This window comes from Saccopteryx leptura, chromosome 5 (assembly GCF_036850995.1).
Source record: "Saccopteryx leptura isolate mSacLep1 chromosome 5, mSacLep1_pri_phased_curated, whole genome shotgun sequence".
In the NCBI taxonomy this organism is placed as follows: Eukaryota; Metazoa; Chordata; class Mammalia; order Chiroptera; family Emballonuridae; genus Saccopteryx; species Saccopteryx leptura.
In genome coordinates this window covers 86,451,290-86,471,199 of record NC_089507.1, presented here as the reverse complement: position 1 = coordinate 86,471,199, position 19,910 = coordinate 86,451,290, and the positions used below count along the sequence as shown (strand labels likewise).

The following is a 19,910-nucleotide window of genomic DNA, read 5'->3' as shown; positions in this document are numbered from 1 at the left end:
GTATTGCGAAGCATCTGGAAGCTCCAAGTATAGGTTTTTCTGTTTCTGGTTGAAGATCTTGTTGAGTTTTGGGGGAGATTTATAGGTATCGCTTCCTACCCCGCCATTACTCTGACGTCATCTCCATAAATTTTTGAATGAAGTAATCTATATGTGAATGAATGCTGGAGTGACAATAAATTATGACTTGAATTAAATGTGAAGATTAAAGTGGAAATTTTGCTCATGAGCCAATCAATTTATATAACTAACCTGATAATCAATATCAATAAGGACTACAAATATTAATAAATATAAAAGAACATATAAAATTTCCAATTTTTGTCAGAACTTTTACCTAACATTTTTCCATAATAACAGAGTATGATAATATAAACTCAGTAAAATCAAATGAGAAACAGAAAGAGCAAAATCAAGGACAGCAAACACAAATAAAAACATTTTATACTTTTATTATATATATTATGCTTTCATTTATTAAAACTGTATATAGAAATCTTAGATCTCTCTTCATTAGCAAGTCCTTTATCAAGTGGTTAAAGAACACTTCTGAACGAGGAGAACTAGAAAGATTGTCCCTGCATTCAAGACAGTTGTTCAAATGCTCTTTTATTGATTCTGATTCCATCATAATTTTCTGGAGTGCTTATTAAATAAGTAGATCACTGGCTACTATCACAGATTCTTTTAATCAGAATTTGGAGGTTAAGACTAGAAATCTGCAACATTAATAAGTGTTTTTGACAATTCTTATGCTCCCTTATGTCTGAGAACCTTTGTTTGTTCCAGAAATGCACAATATCTAGCATGAGCAATGATTAACATACATGAACAGGCCATAAAAGAGTGAATAAAATCATGTATAGTCAATAAATCTTTTTTTATTACATGTGTAACTTAACCCAGAAATAATAGTTTGTCTATACTATATAAATCACATGGTAACCTAGGTATTTGCAATTTTTAAAGCAATACATTTAGTTATTTTTGATTACAAAGAAAAGATCCACTTATTACTTAATATTTTTACAATGTGCTATGAACAAGTTTGGTTTTCATGAATTTAAAATGATGAGAAATAAAACATTGAAAGGTCTTATGAGAGAAAAAATTACATATCAGTCCTAAAATACATCTGAGATTGACTTTTAAAAGAACAAAGAAAATCTATAATATACCCAAAATTCATTCCATGCTTACTGACGTGATCTTTCGTCTCAAGAAATGCCCTAGCTAGCCTCTGGAAAAGGCAAGGCAGCAGAGGTAATAAATAATTCATTAATCATTTAATTAAAACTTCTAAAATTCAACTAAGGCTGATTCTACTCTGACAAGATGAAATAAAAATGGGTTCAATTTGTTAAAGCCTTATGCCTGTAGAAATACATTCAGTTGAAAACAGAGGCTTAATCAAGTAGGGTTTATTTTCTCATATAACAAATCTCTAGGTGGTGAGGGCTGGTGTTGGGTTTCTCTACAGTGTCACCCAGAACAGTATCTTTTCTATATTTCTGTTCCACCATATCAGCATCTTTTCTTGACTTGAGCACTCAAGGTTGCTGCTGCAATCACTGGGTTTATGCCAATATACAAGGTAACACCCTGAATCAAGGTCAGTACATGACTATATGATTGGAGATGGTGTGAATGGTGGCCAGTTCCTTTTTATCATCTACCATTTGTCAACCTGTAGCCTTATTTTCTTTCGAAGAAGACTGAGTTCTATACTGAAGGAAAGAAAGGGTGGTATTAGCTATTACTATATATTTTTTTAATGTCAGCAAATAAAATCTTTCCCAGATGCTCTCTACTAGAACCCTGCCCCCTTTTGCCCAAATCAATACATGGCTTTTATTGCACCTTTAAGATATCACAAGTCTGAGGAATCATCCGGCATCTTGCTGTTTCTATAAGTGGACAACTTAGATCTTACTCATCAGCCTGCTGAACTGTTCCTTTTTTTAGAAACATAGATATCATCCACAAATGTTCTGATACCCTTGTTTTTAGTTATTATGGCTTGCTAAATCAAAACAGCTGAATTAGATACAAATTCAATGTCATCTCCTTCAAGAACTAACTGATCTTTCTGGTTTTGAGATACTGAACAAACAACACCTGACCTCATCTGAATGCTGAGGATATATTTTTCACCCAAGAAATTTCTGCTTTCAATAAGAGAACCATCTCCAGAATAACAATGCTGATGGGGAAGTGAGCGTGCACATACCTCATCTTGTAATGGAAGCCTAATGTAACACCCTGGATCACGGTCAGTACATGACTGCAGATCATGTGAACAGTGGCCAGTTCCTTTCTATTTCCCGTCATTTGTCAACCTGGAGTCTCTTTTTCTCTCCAAGGAGACTGAGTTCTATACTGATGCAATCGAAGTCCCTCCACAGGGTTCCTCTGGGGCCTTCTCAATAACTGAGTTTCTTCACAGCAGTGATCTTCAACCTTTTCCATCTCACGGCACACATAAACTAATTACTAAAATTTTGCAGCACATCAAAAAATACGTTATATTTTTTGCCTATCTGACAAAAAAAGTAGGTATAACTTTGACTCATGTACACCAGACAGCTATTGTTGTGTTGGCTGCTGTCACTTTTTATTTGATAATCTAAAGGAAAAGAGGTCAGTGCCCTTGATTAAATTGTCAGGTGTTACACATTTTAAGAATTCTTGCGGCACGTCGGTTGAAAATCACTGCTTCAGAGTGATGTCGGCATTTTCTGGAATGTCAACAGTCTGTGCTGAGAATGTTTTTTTTATTTTTAAAGTAATGTGGTCTCAAATTCCCCCTTTGACTCAGGGTTCTCTGGCCAGAAATCTGTCACATGCCAATCAATTACTGTGATTCTGTGAAAATGAGAATCTAGCATTTGGATCCTATAGGAGGCAGCAATTTAAATATAGGGCCCAGTTCTAGGAACATTGGGAATGAGAGGAGGTTGTGACAGACACTTTTCTTTGGCCAACTCAAAAGTCATTTATTTCCTTACTGTCCTTTTCATTGGTGCCTGCTGTGGAATCCAAATGCTAGATACATATTTTTCCAGACTCACATTATTTCTTCAGATATATAACATACATAGTTTCCATGAAAACTTTCCCAGTTTTTTCTTTTTTTGATAGAGGGAAGTACATATTGATAGCAGATAAAATGGTACCCTAAAATATTTTTTAAAGAACAAAACACATGGTTTATAGAGAAGAATAACCTGGCAGAGGAATAGCTAGTGAGACGCTTAAAGGTGAACTTGCCTTAGTGAGAGGAGGATGCTGATTAGAAATGTGGAGGCAGTTTTGAGGTAAACTGTTAACTTTACAGTTTTATTCCTGTTCAGCTTTGGTTTCATCTTTCAATTAAGACATATTTAGTTTATAATTTATCGAGCACTCTTTCTTGCCTTTGGTATTTAAGTAATTTAATTTAACCTCTTTGAAGGAGATCTCAGTTGAATTCATATAAGATTTTAAGAAATCATTAAGAAAAAATTAGTAAAAGAAAACATTTTAAGGTGAGTAATGAAGATATTACAGTTTTACCCCCTCAAAATGACCCAATAGGCAGAATGAGCTCTGGCAGAGCAGAGAGTAAGAGGCAAATGTTCAGCTTCTCTCATTAAAAAACAGGATTATGTAACAGCATAAACTTTGCAAGGCTATTTCTTTAAGAAAAAAATTAAACAAAATTTGTTTATCTACCAGAAATGCAGCCTAGAGGACTCAGCCTACAGATGTCTCCTGAAATGTGGAAGAAATATCCTTGTTTGTCTTAAAAGGTTGGCCTTTTTCAGAGTCTGAAAGAGGAAGAGGAGAAAAGAAAGAGAAGAGGAGGAAGGATTTCAAGAGGAAAGAAAAACAATAGGGCTTTTGCATCTTGATTTCCCTTCTCTGAATTTTTGGTTTCCAAGGAGACGATGCAAGTCACCGAGACCTTAGACAAATAAGTGGGAGGGTAAGAACAGGGCCTTTTACATTCCCTTCCATTTGTAGGGTGACAATTCAATTTATCATCTAGTGGGCAAAATATTTTAGAGAAAAAGAAATCACACTGAGACAATTGACAAAACCCAGGATTTTCTGGCAACTGGTATACATTGTTAATCTATTCTGTACTAAGAGGGTGTGTGTAAGCAATCATTGTGGAGGCTATGGTGAGCCTGATAGAAGGAGTGCCCAGATGGCCTTCCTATCTGTCATGTACTCAGAGAGGGTGTTATCGGAAAGCTAGTAAGAGGAAGCTCTTGGTGAGGTTAGGAGGTAATTCCAAACCGAATCAGGTAGAAAACTCCAGGCTGGAAGACTGGATGAGGTAAACGGTAATTAGTCAAGGCTCAGTGACCTATGAAGACAGCATAAATTTAAGAGACAACCATAAGATTTCCAGAGGTAGCTTGGGTTATCAGAGGCAATTTAATTATAAGGACCTGAAGACAAAGGTCATTGCTCCAGGAAACAGTGTTTGCATGAAATGAAGGATGTCTTTGCTTGCTGTGTCACAAGGTACCATATTCCTCCCTTTATATTTCTGGAGGTCAACTTAAGGAGGGAAGCAGCAGAGGGGTGGCTATGGTAGAGATTAAATATTTTTATTAGTAAAAATATGAATGGATAGATTGTGTGACCCTCTAAATTATTTAAACTAGATAGAAATTTATTTGAGTGTCTATTTTTGTGGACAGATTAGTTATGAACAAAATAGAGGAGTTATATCTCCTTAAATCTAAACTGTATTATGAATTGTGTGAACCTCCTTGCTGCATTTAAATAATAATATATTTACTGATAGAAGTAAAAGATCTTCCTCTGAATTATTTCCAAAAATCTTAGGAATGCTATTATTTTATTGAATCATTCCCTGGGACTAGTACTTCATATCAAGTATCTAATATTAATAGTCTTAAGAAAACTATAAAGTAAGCGTTGTTACTTTGTAGGTAAGTTTTTCAAGGCTAGGAGACATTGAAGGGCTTGATCTAATTTTAATAAGTGGTAGAGCTTGGATTTAGATGAATATAAAACACTTACATAGCTTACATATTACCTTTTATTCTAAGCTGGTTTATTTTATCACAAGTAGATTATAATCAATGCATTGGGCCCTTGATTTCTAATCTCTCTTCTGTGTGGTTTTAAACCATGATTTAAATTTGATTAATTAATAAATTTTTCACATGCTTAGAATGAATTTTTCAGCTAGATTTAAAATTATTTAGTTTTTTCTTCTTGATTGTCCTATGTCTGTGTTTCTTGCATCATTGTCTATCTTTTCTAAAAAAATTGCAATACATTTACAATGTACAAAACTTTATATGTAATTATCCATTCATTCAATAAGTATATATTAATCGAGCATCTATTGTATTTTAAGTTTGGGATATATAAATTAATAAAACTGATTGATAAATAATCCTTATCCTTTTTGTTCTTAGGTTTTCTTGGTAGAGATACAATATAAGCAAAATGAATGAAAAAGATTGTAAGATATAGTAGAAGGTGATAATTGCAATGCACACAAACGTAGAGCTGCGTACATTGCTGGAGTAGACGATGGGAATGATTTGCTATTTTAGGAAAGATAATAAAAACAGATCCATTTAGAAAAAGCATGAAGAAGTGCCCTTACACATGTCTAGAGAAGAGCAATTCACGTGGAGTGAAATAGACAATTGAAGGACTATGAGGTATATGTGACCAGAGAATTAGTAATACTGTATAAAGTCAGAGAATAGTTGGGGTTTTTGTGGGAACAGATCTTATAGAAACTTGAAAGTCATTGTAAGAAATCTGACAAGATTGCAATAAGACTCATATTCTTTCTTAATATCCAATATGGCTATGCGCACATATTCTGTACTGGCAAATAATGGCTTTACTCTTTAAAGTTCTTTCATAGGCAATTAGTGGCATCCAGACTAATGTCTACATTTTTGTTTGTGTACCATAATTTATCATAGATTCTTCTATTAGAAGATTAGTGGTTTGTCTACCCAGAGAGTGAATTTTATTTACCAGACTAGTGTGAGTCTTAGAGTTCTGCATACCATCTTTGACTAATTGGTGTGCACCAATTAAAAAAAAAATTAAACTACCATAAATCTCAAGGTCAAGAAACACCATAGCCTGATCAGGCAGTGGCACAGTGGATAGAACATCGGGCTGGGATGCTGAGGACCCAGGTTTGAGACCCCGATGTCGTCAGCTTGAGCGCGGGCTCATCTGGTTTGAGCAAAAAACTCACCAGCTTGGACCCAAGGTCGCTGGCTCAAGAAAGGGGTTACTCCGTAAGGCCCACAGTCAAGGCACATATGAGAAAGCAATCAATGAACAACTAAGGTGTCTCAATGTGCAACGAAAAACTAATGATTGATGCTTCTCATCTCTCCGTTCCTGTCTGTCTATCCCTCTCTCTGACTCTCTCTCTGTCTCTGTAAAAAAAAACAAAAACAAAAAAACACCATGGACAGATAGAATTTTGAGAGTTATTTTTATTTTCTTCTCTTCACTCTTAAAATTGTGCTAGATAGGTGATTGAAAAGGAGGAGTTAAGACAGCTTTAATCTCTTTATCAACTACATCCCAGGGAAAAAAGAGTGATGATATTTGGTAGGAGCAAAGCCTTATCTAGAAAATGCCTTCAACATGATGTACAGCCTAAGCATACCTAGCAAACAAAAGTAGGATTAGGTGCTTGAAACCCTAGAGAATGTCTCCTAAACTATAGAACCCTCTGGGGTATAAAATGAAGATGTTTCATACTGTATGAGGAATTCATGAACTTCCTTTAGAAACCTCATCCTTTCTTGGCCAGAAGGGTGGACTTGGACCAGCAAAAAAGGGTCAGGGAACCACCTTTGACATCCCAGAACTTTCTGTTTTTTCTGATTATTTTAATCTAAATTATTTACTGGAGTCTAAAACTGGTTAAAATCTCTGATCATGTTTGTCTGATTTGACAACCTAATCCTGTGTTAGCTCAGTTATAGAGAGGGAATCTTTAAAAATTTTTACTTGTAAGAAGGGACCAAATTTACCAAAGGTTCATAGAGGGTTGTTTGTAAATCCAAAGGAACAAGCATATTCTGATAACATATGGGAAAATTAGGTTTTAATATTTTAAGTGGAGTCTAAAGAGAAATGGCCTGTCATTAAGAGGCAAGAAAACAATTTTTTTTGTTTGTATTTTTCTGAAGTGAGAATCGAAAGAGAGACAGATTCCTGCATGCGCCAGACCAGGGTCCACCCTGAAAGCCCACTAGGGGGCGATGCTTTGCCCATCTAGGGCATTATGGCTCTGCTGTGACTGGAGCCATTGTAACCCCTGAGGTGGAGGCCAGGGAACCATCCTCAGCACCTGGACCAACTTTGTGCCAATAGAGCCTTGGCTGCAAGAATGGAAGAGAAAGATAGAGAGAAAGGAGAGGGAGAAGAGTGGAGAAGCAGATGAGCTCTTCTCTTGTGTGCCCTGGCTGGGAATCAAACCTGGGACTTCCACATGTTGGGCCGATGCTCCACCACTGAGCCAACTGGCCAGGGCTGAAAACAAAATTTTTAGCAAACAGAAAAGAACATACATGTTGTTTTTTCAAATTTGATAGTTGCAAGCTATTAGCTCATTCAAGAAATTTTGCCATTGTTTGAAACTTCTAAAATTCCTTTTCTAAGAATTAATGTGAAAAATTTATTAAAAAATAAAAGAAATCTTTGAATTTGACATATCCTTATTCTTTAAGAGTTTATTTCATTTTTTGGAAAACCTGAGAAGCTATTTAGAAATAAGTACTATGTGCTTGACCAGGTGTTGGTGCAATGAATAGAGTGTTGAGGACCCAGGTTCAAAACCCAGAGGTCGCTGGCTTGAGCAGGCTCAGCAACTTGAGCGCGGGTCACTGGCTAGAGCATGTGATCATTGACATGACTGCATGGTTGCTGGCTTGAGCCCAAGGTTGCTGGCTTGAGCAAGGAGTCCCTGGCTCTGCTGGAGCCTCCTGGTCAAGGCATTCTGAGAAGCAATCAGTAAACAACTAAGAGTACTGCAATTACAAGTTGATGCTTCTCATCTCTCTTTCCTCCTGTCTGTCTCTGTCTCTCTATCTCACTAAAAAAATAAGTACTATGAATAAGGTAGATATTTGAGAATTTAAAAATGTGTAAATATATAAATATATAGCAATGTGACTTGTTTTCTTGAATGGTTTATAAACTAAATGGTAAGATAATTCCCAAAGTGAAGTATAAGACTATGTGACCAAAATAGCTTCATTGGGATAAATTATAGTTTCCCAAGATGACTGTGTTGAAGGATAACATTCATTTGCTATCCTCCCCCATTTGCATTCCTTGATCATTCTATTTAAGATACTTACTTTGATCTTATATTTAAAATAGGGATTTTTAACTAAGATTGTTGTTCAGTGGATGTTTTCCACTATGCCAGTGTTAATAGTTGTTATTTATGGAGAACAGAACTGTCTTAATATTATACATTTTATTTTTCATCATAACAGTGGGTATGGCTAAGGGCAAAAGAGTAGATTTTTTTTAGTATAGACCTATGGGAATAAATGTTTCGGTTTTTTATCAGTAGCCTAATGAAAATCTGTTGCATTGCATTTATCCACACAAAAAAACAAAACCCTTTTATAAATAGCTATGATTATAAGAAATAATAATATGCAGACTTTCTCCTGTGTAATGCAAGGACATTTCTTATTAAACCCTATTTACATTATGATTTAGTTTCTGTGAAAGTGAAATGATTTTTTCCTAATATTGAAGGGTAATACATTTAGGAGTAACTTAAATGAATGTTGAGGTAAGATAAATAGTTCTAAAAACTGAAAAGTATTTGTCCTGCTTTGTGCTGTGCATGAGATAATTATGTGTTTATGTGTGTGTTCATGCACAGACATGCACATGTATACATAGAGATTATACACTCATTATTTTTTAACTCAAATGTTATAAGATAAAATTAAAAATATTGATGTGTGCCTTAGTGCAGTTCTCTGAAGAGAAAATACTGAGACAGAATAAGCAGCCCAAGAAATCTGATGGAGAAGAATGCCTGTGAGAAATAATGGGGCCTGATCTGTGGTGGTGCAGTGGATAAAGTGTCAACCTGGAACGCTGAGATCGCCGGTTCAAAAATCTTGGGCTTGCCTGGTCAAGGCACATATGGGAGTTGATGCTTCCTGCTCCCTACCCCTTCTCTCTCTATCTCTCTCTCTTCTCTAAAATGAATAAATAAATAAATAAAAATAATTAAAAAAAGAAATAATGGAAAAAGAAATAGATTTGACATCTGCAAAAGAAAAGAGGCTGGAGAAGGATTAGGCAGAGGCCTCAGACTATGATGCAAATGTGACAAATCACTGGCTAAAATAACAGAGCTCCAAATCACAGATATCTGGTAGAAGAGTCTAGTACTGGGAAGAATCCATGGGGTCCAGGTAAGCACACCACTCTCAATTATTGGCAGGGGCTGTCAGGGAAGAATGAGTCAGCTCAAAAGGTGGATACCAGGTCATATGGTAACTCTATTTTTAACTTTTTGAGGAGCCTTGATACTGTTTTCCACAGTGGCTGTACCAGTTTATATTCCCACCAGCAATGAATGAGAGTTCTGTTTGCTCCACAGCCTCTCCAACATATGCTATTCTTGTCTTGTTGATAATAGCCATTCTAACAGGTAAGAAGTGATAGCTCATTGTAGTTTTGGTTGCATTTTCCTAGTAGCTAGTGAGGTTTAGCATCTAACCCAAAATTTGGAAAACATTTACTCGCAAAGACATATGCACCTCTATGTTTACTGCAGCATTATTCACGGTGGCTAAGACATGGAAACACACAAAGTGTCTTTTGAAAGATGATTGTATAAAAAAGATGTGGTACATATACAGGGAGTCCTCAGGATGTGCGTGGTGGAAAAAAATGGTGAAACGCAGCATAGAGGGAGGGAGGTGGCATCCCCAGCATGCTTACCTACGCCATTTTGGACTGTTGAAAGCACAAGTGTTCTATTTGTGTTAGGCTAGGGTGTGTTTTAACTTACACCAAAATTCGAATTATGTCACTGTCATAGGACCAGAACGGTGTTGTAACCTAAGGACCCCCTGTATACAATGAAATAGTACTCAGCTATAAGAAAAGATGAAATATTGCCATTTGTGACATGATGGATCTTGAAAATACCATGCTGAATGAAATAAGTCAGAGAGAAAAAGTCAAGAACATAGATTTCAGTCATATTTTGGATGTAAAACTGAAAGCAACAAATGGACAAACAAGGCAAACAAACCAACAAACACTTGTAAACACAGATGGTTGTGGGTGGTGACCGGAGGAAAAGGTGGGATACCGAAGGGTAGAAGGGGTCGAGTGTATGATGACAGAGGATATTTTTGACTTTGGGTGGTGGGCACACGATGCACTATACATATGATGTATCATAGAATAGTACACTTGAAACCTATATAGTCTTAATAACCAATGTCACCCCAATAAATTTAATAAAAATAAATTTAAAGAAAAGGTGAATATTGAAGGCAGTAACAACTGGGAGCTTTCAGTAACTGCATTCCTTGCTGATGAATGGCAAGTTCTTTCTTTTATTATTATTATTATTATTATTAAATTTAATGCAGTGACATTGATAAATCAGGGTACATATGTTGAGAGAAAACATCTCCAGATTATTTTGACATTTGATTGTGCTTATACCCCTCACCCAAAGTCAAATTGTCTTCTGTCACCTTCTATCTGGTTTTTCTTTGTGCCTCTCCCCTCCCCCACCCCCTCTCTCCTTCCTCGCCCCATCCCCCCTCCCCCCACTCCTCCACCCTCGTTGCCATCACATTCTTGTTCATGTCTCTGAGTCTCATTTTTATGTCCCATCTATATATGGATTCATATAGTTCTTAGTTTTTTCTGATTTACTTATTTCACTCTGTATAATGTTATCAAGGTCCATCCATGTTATTGTAAATGATCCGACGACATCATTTCTTAAGGCTGAGTAGTATTCCACAGTATATATGTACCAAAGCTTTTTAATCCACTCGTCCTCTAATGGACACTTGGGCTGTTTCCAGATCTTTGCTATTGTGAACAATGCTGCCACAAACATGGGGGTGCATTTCTCCTTTTGGAACAGTTCTATGGTGTTCTTGGGGTATATTCCTAAAAGTGGGATAGCTGGGTGAAAAGGCAGTTCGATTTTCAGTTTTTTGAGGAATCTCCATATTGTTTTCCATAGTGGCTGCACCAGTCTGCATTCCCACCAGCAGTGCAGGAGGGTTCCCTTTTCTCCACATCCTCGCCAGCACTTATTCTGTGTTGTTTTGTTGATGAATGCCATTCTGGCTGGTGTGAGGTGATATCTCATTGTGGTTTTAATTTGCATTTCCATAATGATTAGTGATGTTGAGCATTTTTTCATATGCCTAAGGGCCATCTGTATGTCCTCTTTGGAGAAGTGTCTATTCATTTCTTTTGCCCATTTTTTGATTGGATTGTTTGTATTCCTGCTGTTGAGATTTACAAGTTCTTTATAAATTTTGGTTATTAACCCCTTATCAGACATATTGTCAAATATGTTCTCCCATTGTGTAGTTTGTCTTTTTATTCTGTTCTTATTGTGTTTAGCTGTACAAAAGCTTTTTAGTTTGATATAGTACCATTTGTTTATCCTGTCTTTTATTTCACTTCCCCGTGGAGATAAATCAGCAAAAATATTGCTGCGAGAGATGTCGAAGAGCTTACTGCCTATGTTTACTTCTAAGATGCTTATGGTTTCACGGCCTACATTTAAGTCTTTTGTCCATTTTGAGTTTATTTTTGTGAGTGGTGTAAGCTGGTGATCTAGTTTCATTTTTTTGCAGGTAGCTGTCCAATTTTCCCAACACCATTTGTTAAAGAGGCTGTCTTTACTCCATTGTATTTCCTTACCTCCTTTGTCAAATATCAGTTGTCCATAGAGCTGTGGGTTTATTTCTGGGTTCTCTGTTCTGTTCCATTGATCTATATGCCTGTTCTTATACCAGTACCAGGCTGTTTTGAGTACAATGGCCTTGTAGTATAACTTGATATCAGGAAGGATGATACCTCCCACTTTATTCTTCTTTTTTAAGATTGCTGAGGCTATTCATGTTCTTTTTTGGTTCCATATAAATTTTTGTAATATGTGATCTATATCTTTGAAATATGTCATTGGTATTTTAATTGGTATTGCATTGAATTTATAGATTGCTTTGGGTAATATAGACATTTTAATGATGTTTATTCTTCCTAACCATGAGCACGGTATATGCTTCCACTTGTTTGTATCTTCCTTGATTTTTTTTATCAATGCTTTGTAATTTTCCGAGTACAAGTTTTAGTCTCCTTGGTTAAGTTTACTCCTAGGTACTTTATTTTTTTGGTTGTAATTTTGAAGGGGATTGTTTCCTTAATTTCTCTTTCTGACTGTTCATTGTTGGTATATAAAAATGCCTCTGATTTCTGAGTATTGATTTTATATCCTGCCACTTTGCTGAATTCATTTATCAGGTCCAGTAGTTTTTTGACTGAGACTTTAGGGTTTTCTATATACAATATCATATCATCTGCAAATTATGATAATTTTACTTCTTCTTTTCTAACTTGAATGCCTTTTATTTCTTCTTCCTGTCTGATTGCTGTGGCTAGGACTTCCAGGACTATGTTAAATAAGAGTGGTGAAAGGGGGCACCCCTGCCTTGTTCCTGATCTTAAGGGAATTGCTTTTAATTTTTGCCCATTGAGTATGATGTTGGCTGTGGGTTTCTCATAGATGGCTTTTATCATGTTCAGGTATGTTCCCTCTATTCCCACTTTGCTGAGAGTTTTGATCATGAATAGGTGCTGGATTTTATCAAATGCTTTTTCTGAATCTATTGAAATTATCATATGGTTTTCCTCCTTCTTTTTGTTTATGTGATGAATCACATTGATTGATTTACAAATATTGTACCAGCCTTGCCTCCCCAGAATAAATTTCACTTGATCATGGTGTATGATTTTTTCCATATTTTGTTGGATCCAGTTTGCTAATATTTTGTTGAGGATTTTAGCATCTATATTCATCAGAGATATTGGCCTATAATTTTCTTTCTTTGTGTTGTCTTTACCTGGTTTTGGAATCAGAATTATGCTCACCTCATGAAAGGAGCTTGGAAGTCTTCCTTCCTCTTGAATTTTTTGAAATAGTTTGAGAAGAATAGGAGTTAATTCTTCTTTGAACATTTGGTAGAATTAAGTTGTGAAGCCATCAGGTCCCGGACTTTTCTTTGTTTGGAGTTTTTTGATAACTGTTTCTATCTCATTTGGTTTAATCAGTCTGTTTAGGTTTTCTGATTCTTCCAGATTGATTTTTGGAAGATTGTATGTTTCAAGGAATTTGTCCATTTCATCTAGGTTGTCTCATTTTTTGGCATACAGTTCTTCATAGTATTTTCTTACAATATTTTGTATTTCTGTTGTGTCAGTTGTTATTTCTCCACTCTCATTTCTAATTTTATTTATTTGAGTCCTCTCTCTCTTTTTCTTGGTTATTCTAGTTAAAGGTTCATCAATCTTGTTTACCTTTTCAAAGAACCAGCTCCTAGTTTCATTGATCCTCTGTATCATTACTTTAGCCTCTATGTCATTTATTTCTGCTCTGATCTTTATTATTTTCTTCCTTCTACTACATTTGGGCTTTACTTGCTGTACTTTTTCTAGTTCTTTTAGATACAGGGTTAGGTTGTTTATTTCAGCTTTTTCTAGCTTCTTAAAGTGTGCCTGTAGTGCTATGAATTTCCCTCTCAGTACTGCTTTTGCTGTGTCCCATAAATTTTGAGTTGTTGTATGTTCATTGTCATTCATTTCTAGGAATTTTTTAATTTCTTCTTTGATCTCATTCTTAATCCCTTCATTATTTAACAACATGGTATTTAGTTTCCATGGGTTTGAGAATTTTTGAGCTTTTCTGTTGTGGTTCATTTCTAGTTTCATGCTATTGTGATCGGAGAAAGTGCTTGATATGATTTCAATCTTTTTAAATTTGTTGAGACCACTTTTGTGCCCTAACATGTGGTCTATCCTAGAGAATGTACCATGAGCACTTGAAAAGAATGTATGTTCTACTGCTTTAGGGTGAAAGGTTCTGAAGATATCTATTACATTGAGTTGATCTAGTGTATCCAATAAGTCTGCTGTTTCTTTCTTAATTTTCTTTCTTGAGGATCTATCTAGTGATGTTAGTGGGGTATTGAAATCCTCTACTATTATAGTATTGCTGTTGATCTCACCCTTTAAATCCATCAAAGTCTGCTTTATATATTTAGGGGCTCCTATATTAGGTGCATAGATATTTATAATACTTATATCTTCCTGTTGGATTACTCCCTTTATCATTATGTAGTGGCCTTCTTTATCTCTTACTATATCCTTTGTTTTAAAGTCCAATTTGTCTGATATAAGTATTGCTACCCCAGCTTTTTTTTCATTTCCATTTGCATGAAATGTTTTTTTTCCATCCTTTTACCTTCAATCTATGTGTATCTTTTGTTTTAAGATACAGCATATGTACGGGTCCTGCTTTCTTATCCATGCAGCTACCCTATGTCTTTTGATTGGGTCATTTAATCCATTTACATTTAAGGTTATTATTGATATGTAGTTGTTTATTGCCATTTTATTCTTTAAAGCTGTATTCCTTTTTTGCTATATTTTTTCCCACTTCGATCTGTTTACAATAGGCCCCTTAACATTTTCTGCAGCATTGGTTCGATTGTAATAAATTTCTTGAATTGTTTTTTGTCTGGGAAGCTTTTTATTTCTCCTTCGATTTTAAATGATAGCCTTGCTGGATAAAGTAGTCTTGGTTGTAGGTTCTTGTTCTACATTACTTTGAATATTTCTTGCCATTCCCTTCTGGCCTCAAGTGTTTCTGTTGAGAAGTCAGATGCCATCCTTATGGGGGCTCCTTTGTATATGATAGCTTTTTTCTTTCTCTTGCAGCTTTTAATATTTTCTCTTTATCACTTAGCTTTGGTATTTTAATTATGATGTGTCTTGGTGTAGGTTTTTTTGGGTTTCTCTTTAATGGAGTCCTCTGTGCTTCTTGAACTTGTGAGAGTTTCTCCTGCATTAATTTAGGAAAGTTTTCAGCTATGATATGCTTGAACAAAGTCTCTATCCCTTGTTCCTTTTCTTCTTCTTCAGGAACCCCTATGATGCGGATGTTATTTCTCTTCTTGTTGTCACAGAGCTCTCTAAGAGTTTCCTCAGACTTTTTGAGTCTCTTTTCTTTTTTCTTCTCTGCTTTCATGCCTTCATTCCAGTTGTCCTCCAACTTGCTGATTCAATCCTCAGCTCTATCTATCCTGTTTTTAATTCCTTCCATTGTGGTCTTTATTTCTGATATTGTATTTGTCATCTCTGACTGATTCTTTTTTATACTTGCTATTTCTTTATTTAGGTGTTCATAATGACCATCCATTGTTGTTCTAAGATCCCTAAGCATCCTTACAATCATTATTTTGAACTCCACATCTGGAAGTTTGATTATTTCCATATCACTCAGTTCATCTCCTGAAGGTTTCATTTGGATTGCACTTTTTTGTCTTTTCATTGTGTGTGTTTTGTTTGTAGAGTTGATTGAGTCTAGGCTTGGTGTTGTCTGCCTCCAGATTTCAGTTGTGTTATTTCTAGGTCTTCTTAGGTTGGTATCAGCTATTATTTGTAATCCACTTTCGGATTTGGGCCACTTTGAAGTCTTGATTTGTTTGTTTTCTTAACAGGTGATAGTCTTGTTTACTGATCTCAGTAGGGGGCTTCCTTGAAACTTTATCCAGGAATGGGGTGGGTGTAACCAGAGACTCTGAAGGCCTCTTCCACCAACTAATCTCTCTGGGGGCAGGGTGTTTTCTCAGCTTCAGTAGGGGGAGGTGTATCTCAGATCTCCATGGAGACCTGAGTTACTGCCCCTCCTCCCCACTTCTTGTTTTCAGCTGTGTCTTGTTGTGCTGATTGGAGCTGGAGAGATGTCTGGAGATCTCTGATCTGGAAGCAATTCAGTACTGTTTTGTGGGGAAGGATCAGTCCCTCCCCCAGCTATGGCCGCCTCCAGCATGAATGAGTCAGCTCTTTTTTTAGATTGTCTCCTGCATTCCTTAGCCCCTCACAGTCTGTTCCTCTCTCTTTCCTTTCCACTTGGGAGATAAGCTGGTCTTTTCAACACACCTCACTCCCTGTTCATCAGGCAAGTGACTGTGAGTAGTATTTTCTGCTCTTTTCCTGGGGTGAGATCCCCTCTGGGCTCTCAGCCTCACCCCCCTCCTCCGTTCCTGTAAGCAGGGGAGATTCAGGTGCTCCCTATCAGGTTTGTTGTGGCTTCTTCTTTGCTCCTTGGTTTTTGAGAGCTGTTCTTGTAGTCCAGAGTTGGTTTTTCATGCTGATTTTTCCTAAATTGATTTGTATTCCAGTTTGGTGGTGAGAGCTGGGTGTCTGTGCATCCGCCTACTCCGCTGCCATCTTCAGGTCTCCAAGTTCTTTCTTGAAGCTAGATCCAAGTACCATGTCTCAATGGCTGCTGTAGTGTGTGTGTGTGTGTATGTGTGTGTGTGTGTGTGTGTGTGTGTGTACACTACTCTGGTCAAATTAGACACAGATTGAAGACACAGAAAGTCTTCTATCATTTAGAGTAGACTATTTTGTAAGATATTCTGATGTTACAATTTATATAAATAGGTTTAATATGCTTGCTTGTTTTCCTCTGGAAAATCTGTATTTAGCTAGCTTATTTCAGGCCACTTTAAAAATATTTACATACTTACTAAACTGTCCCATACTTCTGACCAATGGCAATAATTCTGACTGTCAGAACTAGGTAGACTGGAGGACCAGGAGAGGACTGGGAATGGTATCCTAAAATCAAATGCCACACAACAGAGCAAGTCCAATTGTGCTCCCACACTCATTTTCCTCCCTATATTTGGGGCTGAACACATGAGGAAGGGGAAATGAGAGCAACTTAGCAGAAAATGAGAGAGAATTAGCAGAAAATTACTCTGTAATACCTAGTTCAGCCTTGTTCAGAGGTAAGAAAATAAAATAAAGCCTCTGAAAGAAGAACTGGATTCTGATCTTTATTTTCCTGATTATTGACTTCCCCACATCATGCATGTCTAACATGTAAATGGAATCGGATATCAGTTTTAGACAAAACATTGTTAGCATATGTCACTAGACCTCGTTTTATTAATATTTAAGTTATTTTAATTTTATTATTTTATGAAAAATTTAGTATATTAAACTCTGTAATGCTGAAAATAGTGTAAAGGAAGGATTAGTATAACAAAAAGCCTGGGGTACAGCTGGTAGAGAGTTTTATAGGTCAAGAAAATATTTGTAATGATTTTCACACACTTCTAATTTGTTTTGATGTGGAAAGAAAAGTGAAAAAGCATATGAAACACATATTTATATAAAACAGAGAAATGTATTAGATTTATAGACTGTTCTTCCTTCAGAAAAATTTTTCTCTATACCTCTTTGTTCTCACCAGAGGAATGTTGATATCATTTTACACATAATTTTTAAGCCATAGCTAGTGCACAATTAAATAGCTAATTCCCATGATTTAAAGCAGATTATGAACCTATGATGTTCTGAACATTTTCTAATTAATCAACAGACATTTGTTTAATATCTGCTACATGACTCAGAATTTGGAATGGAACATTTAGCATACACAAGACAAATAAAATATAGCCATTAATCACTATAGTGTGTCCGTAAAGTCATGGTGCACTTTTGACCAGTCACAGGAAAGCAACAAAAGATGATAGAAATGTGAAATCTGTACAAAATAAAAAGAAAACCCTCTTAGTTTCTGTAGGATGATGTGGCAGCATGTGCTCATGCACAGATGATGATGTAACACTGTGTATACAGCGGAGCAGCCCACGGCCATGCCAGTCAAGATGTGGACAGTACAGAGGAAAGTTCAGTGTGTTCTGTGGCTCGCTAAATTTGAATCCGTGACCAAAGTGCAACGTGAATATCGGCACATTTATAACAAAGCGCCACCACATAGGAATAACATTACTCGGTGGGATAAGCAGTTGAAGGAAACCGGCAGTTTGGTGGAGAAACCCTGTTCTGGTAGGCCATCAGTCAGTGACGAGTCTGTAGAGGCTATACGGGGTAGCTACCTAAGGATCCCTAAAAAATCCGTGCGTGAGCTCACATCAAACTGCACTGAATAGGTATGAAACTGGGAGAGTTTTCCTTTTATTTGGTGCAGATTTCAAATTTCTATCGTCCTTTGTTGCTTTCCTGTGACCGGTCAAAAGTGCACCATGACTTTATGGACACACTGTATAATCTACTTGGAAAGATGAGAAAAATACACAAAATACAAAAAGAGACTGACACAAGGCAATATATATTCAAGGGTTTAACTGTGTGGAGTTTCTAAGCATACTAGTGGCTTAGAGATGGGAAAGTTGGTTGGAGTTAGTTATAGAAAACTTATGGAGAAGGATGGTTTAAAGTGGACATTGAAAAATGGGTAGGTTAGGAATAGACAAAGGATAAACAGAAGATATAGCCTAAGCATGATTGGCATTGTGTGATTTGAAGACGTCAGAAGAGACTTCTCTGATTTGGTTGAATCACGTCCTGGAAGCGAGAGGAGAAGTAATATGAAATAATTTGAGTCTGGAGCCCAGATTATGAAGGCTCTGGGGTTCAGCATGGCATAAAAGATAATTATAAGTCATTGTAATGATAAGATGTAATTGGCATAGGTTTCAGTATGTCAGCTCAAGCACATTTATTGAGGCTTTCCCTTTTATTCTATAATACTTCTCTGAGAACACAACTCTTTATTTTGGGAAGCTTATGAATGTTCCAGACTGTTGAAAAAGTTAGTGCACATGGGGGAGTTTAGAGGGGACTCAGTAAACTCCTAGCTGTTAGCTGTTGGAGGCTGTCATTTCCGCAGGGCTTATCGCAGGGATGGATAGCAGGCCAACCTGCCTCTCTCTACCTGACCTGTTGCTGGCACCAGACCGTGCTCGGCAGGCCCCAGGTGTGATTTCCTCTCTGATGTCTGGTCTTGTCTTTGGCATCTCACCTCAAGCTCCATAGATATCTCTATGTTCCTATGCAATTGACTTCTCTCTTCTTCCTGAGTCCGGTTGATCCTCATTTGGTTTTACTCAAGCAGAATAGACAGGGTCGCTCTGCAGTTTTTTAAATCCAGTTTTTATAGCAGGAATTCTGACTTTCTTCCTGGGCCTTCCTCTCTTATTCTCAAGAGTCTTTACTTCTCTCAATAAACTTGGTTCCTACAAATCAAAAACATTATTGGTTTTGTTTTTGATATGGGTTCAAACACTTAAACAAGGAGAAAAGTTGAGCATTAGCAGTTACTTTTAATATTTATTCCTGCTTAACAATTCTAAGCTGATTTAGTCAAAGCAGATGATTTTAACTGACTGGGAAATCACATATTAGGGAATATGATAAAAAAGGGTAATATTTCAAGCTATTATCTGACTACATAATAATGAGAGTTAACATTGACCACTTAGCCTGTGTCAGAACCTGGTACTATAATTATGGATGATCTCATTTAAATGAAATGATTTATGCTTTGATTAATTAGTACAGGTATGCACCATTATATACTTTATGACTAAAGATAGAACTCTGAGAGTTTAAAGATCTCGCCAAGTTTATAGAGCTGGTGCATCAACAGTGAAGCTCAGATTCAAATGCGGAAAGTCTGCTCCGGAGCCAGCACTCTTACAGCTGTGCTGTCAAAATATTTTCTTTATCAAGGTTAACCATAACTACAAAAGTATTTTTTAGGATTAGTCTTCTAT

The 19,910-nt window shown here is 36.4% G+C and overlaps 1 pseudogene; it reads right to left on the bottom strand.

The window, feature by feature from the left end:
• Window positions 1–2,023: 2,023 nt before the first annotated feature.
• LOC136406522 (large ribosomal subunit protein uL6 pseudogene) lies at window positions 2,024–19,151 on the bottom strand (annotated as a pseudogene).
• Window positions 19,152–19,910: the final 759 nt, after the last annotated feature.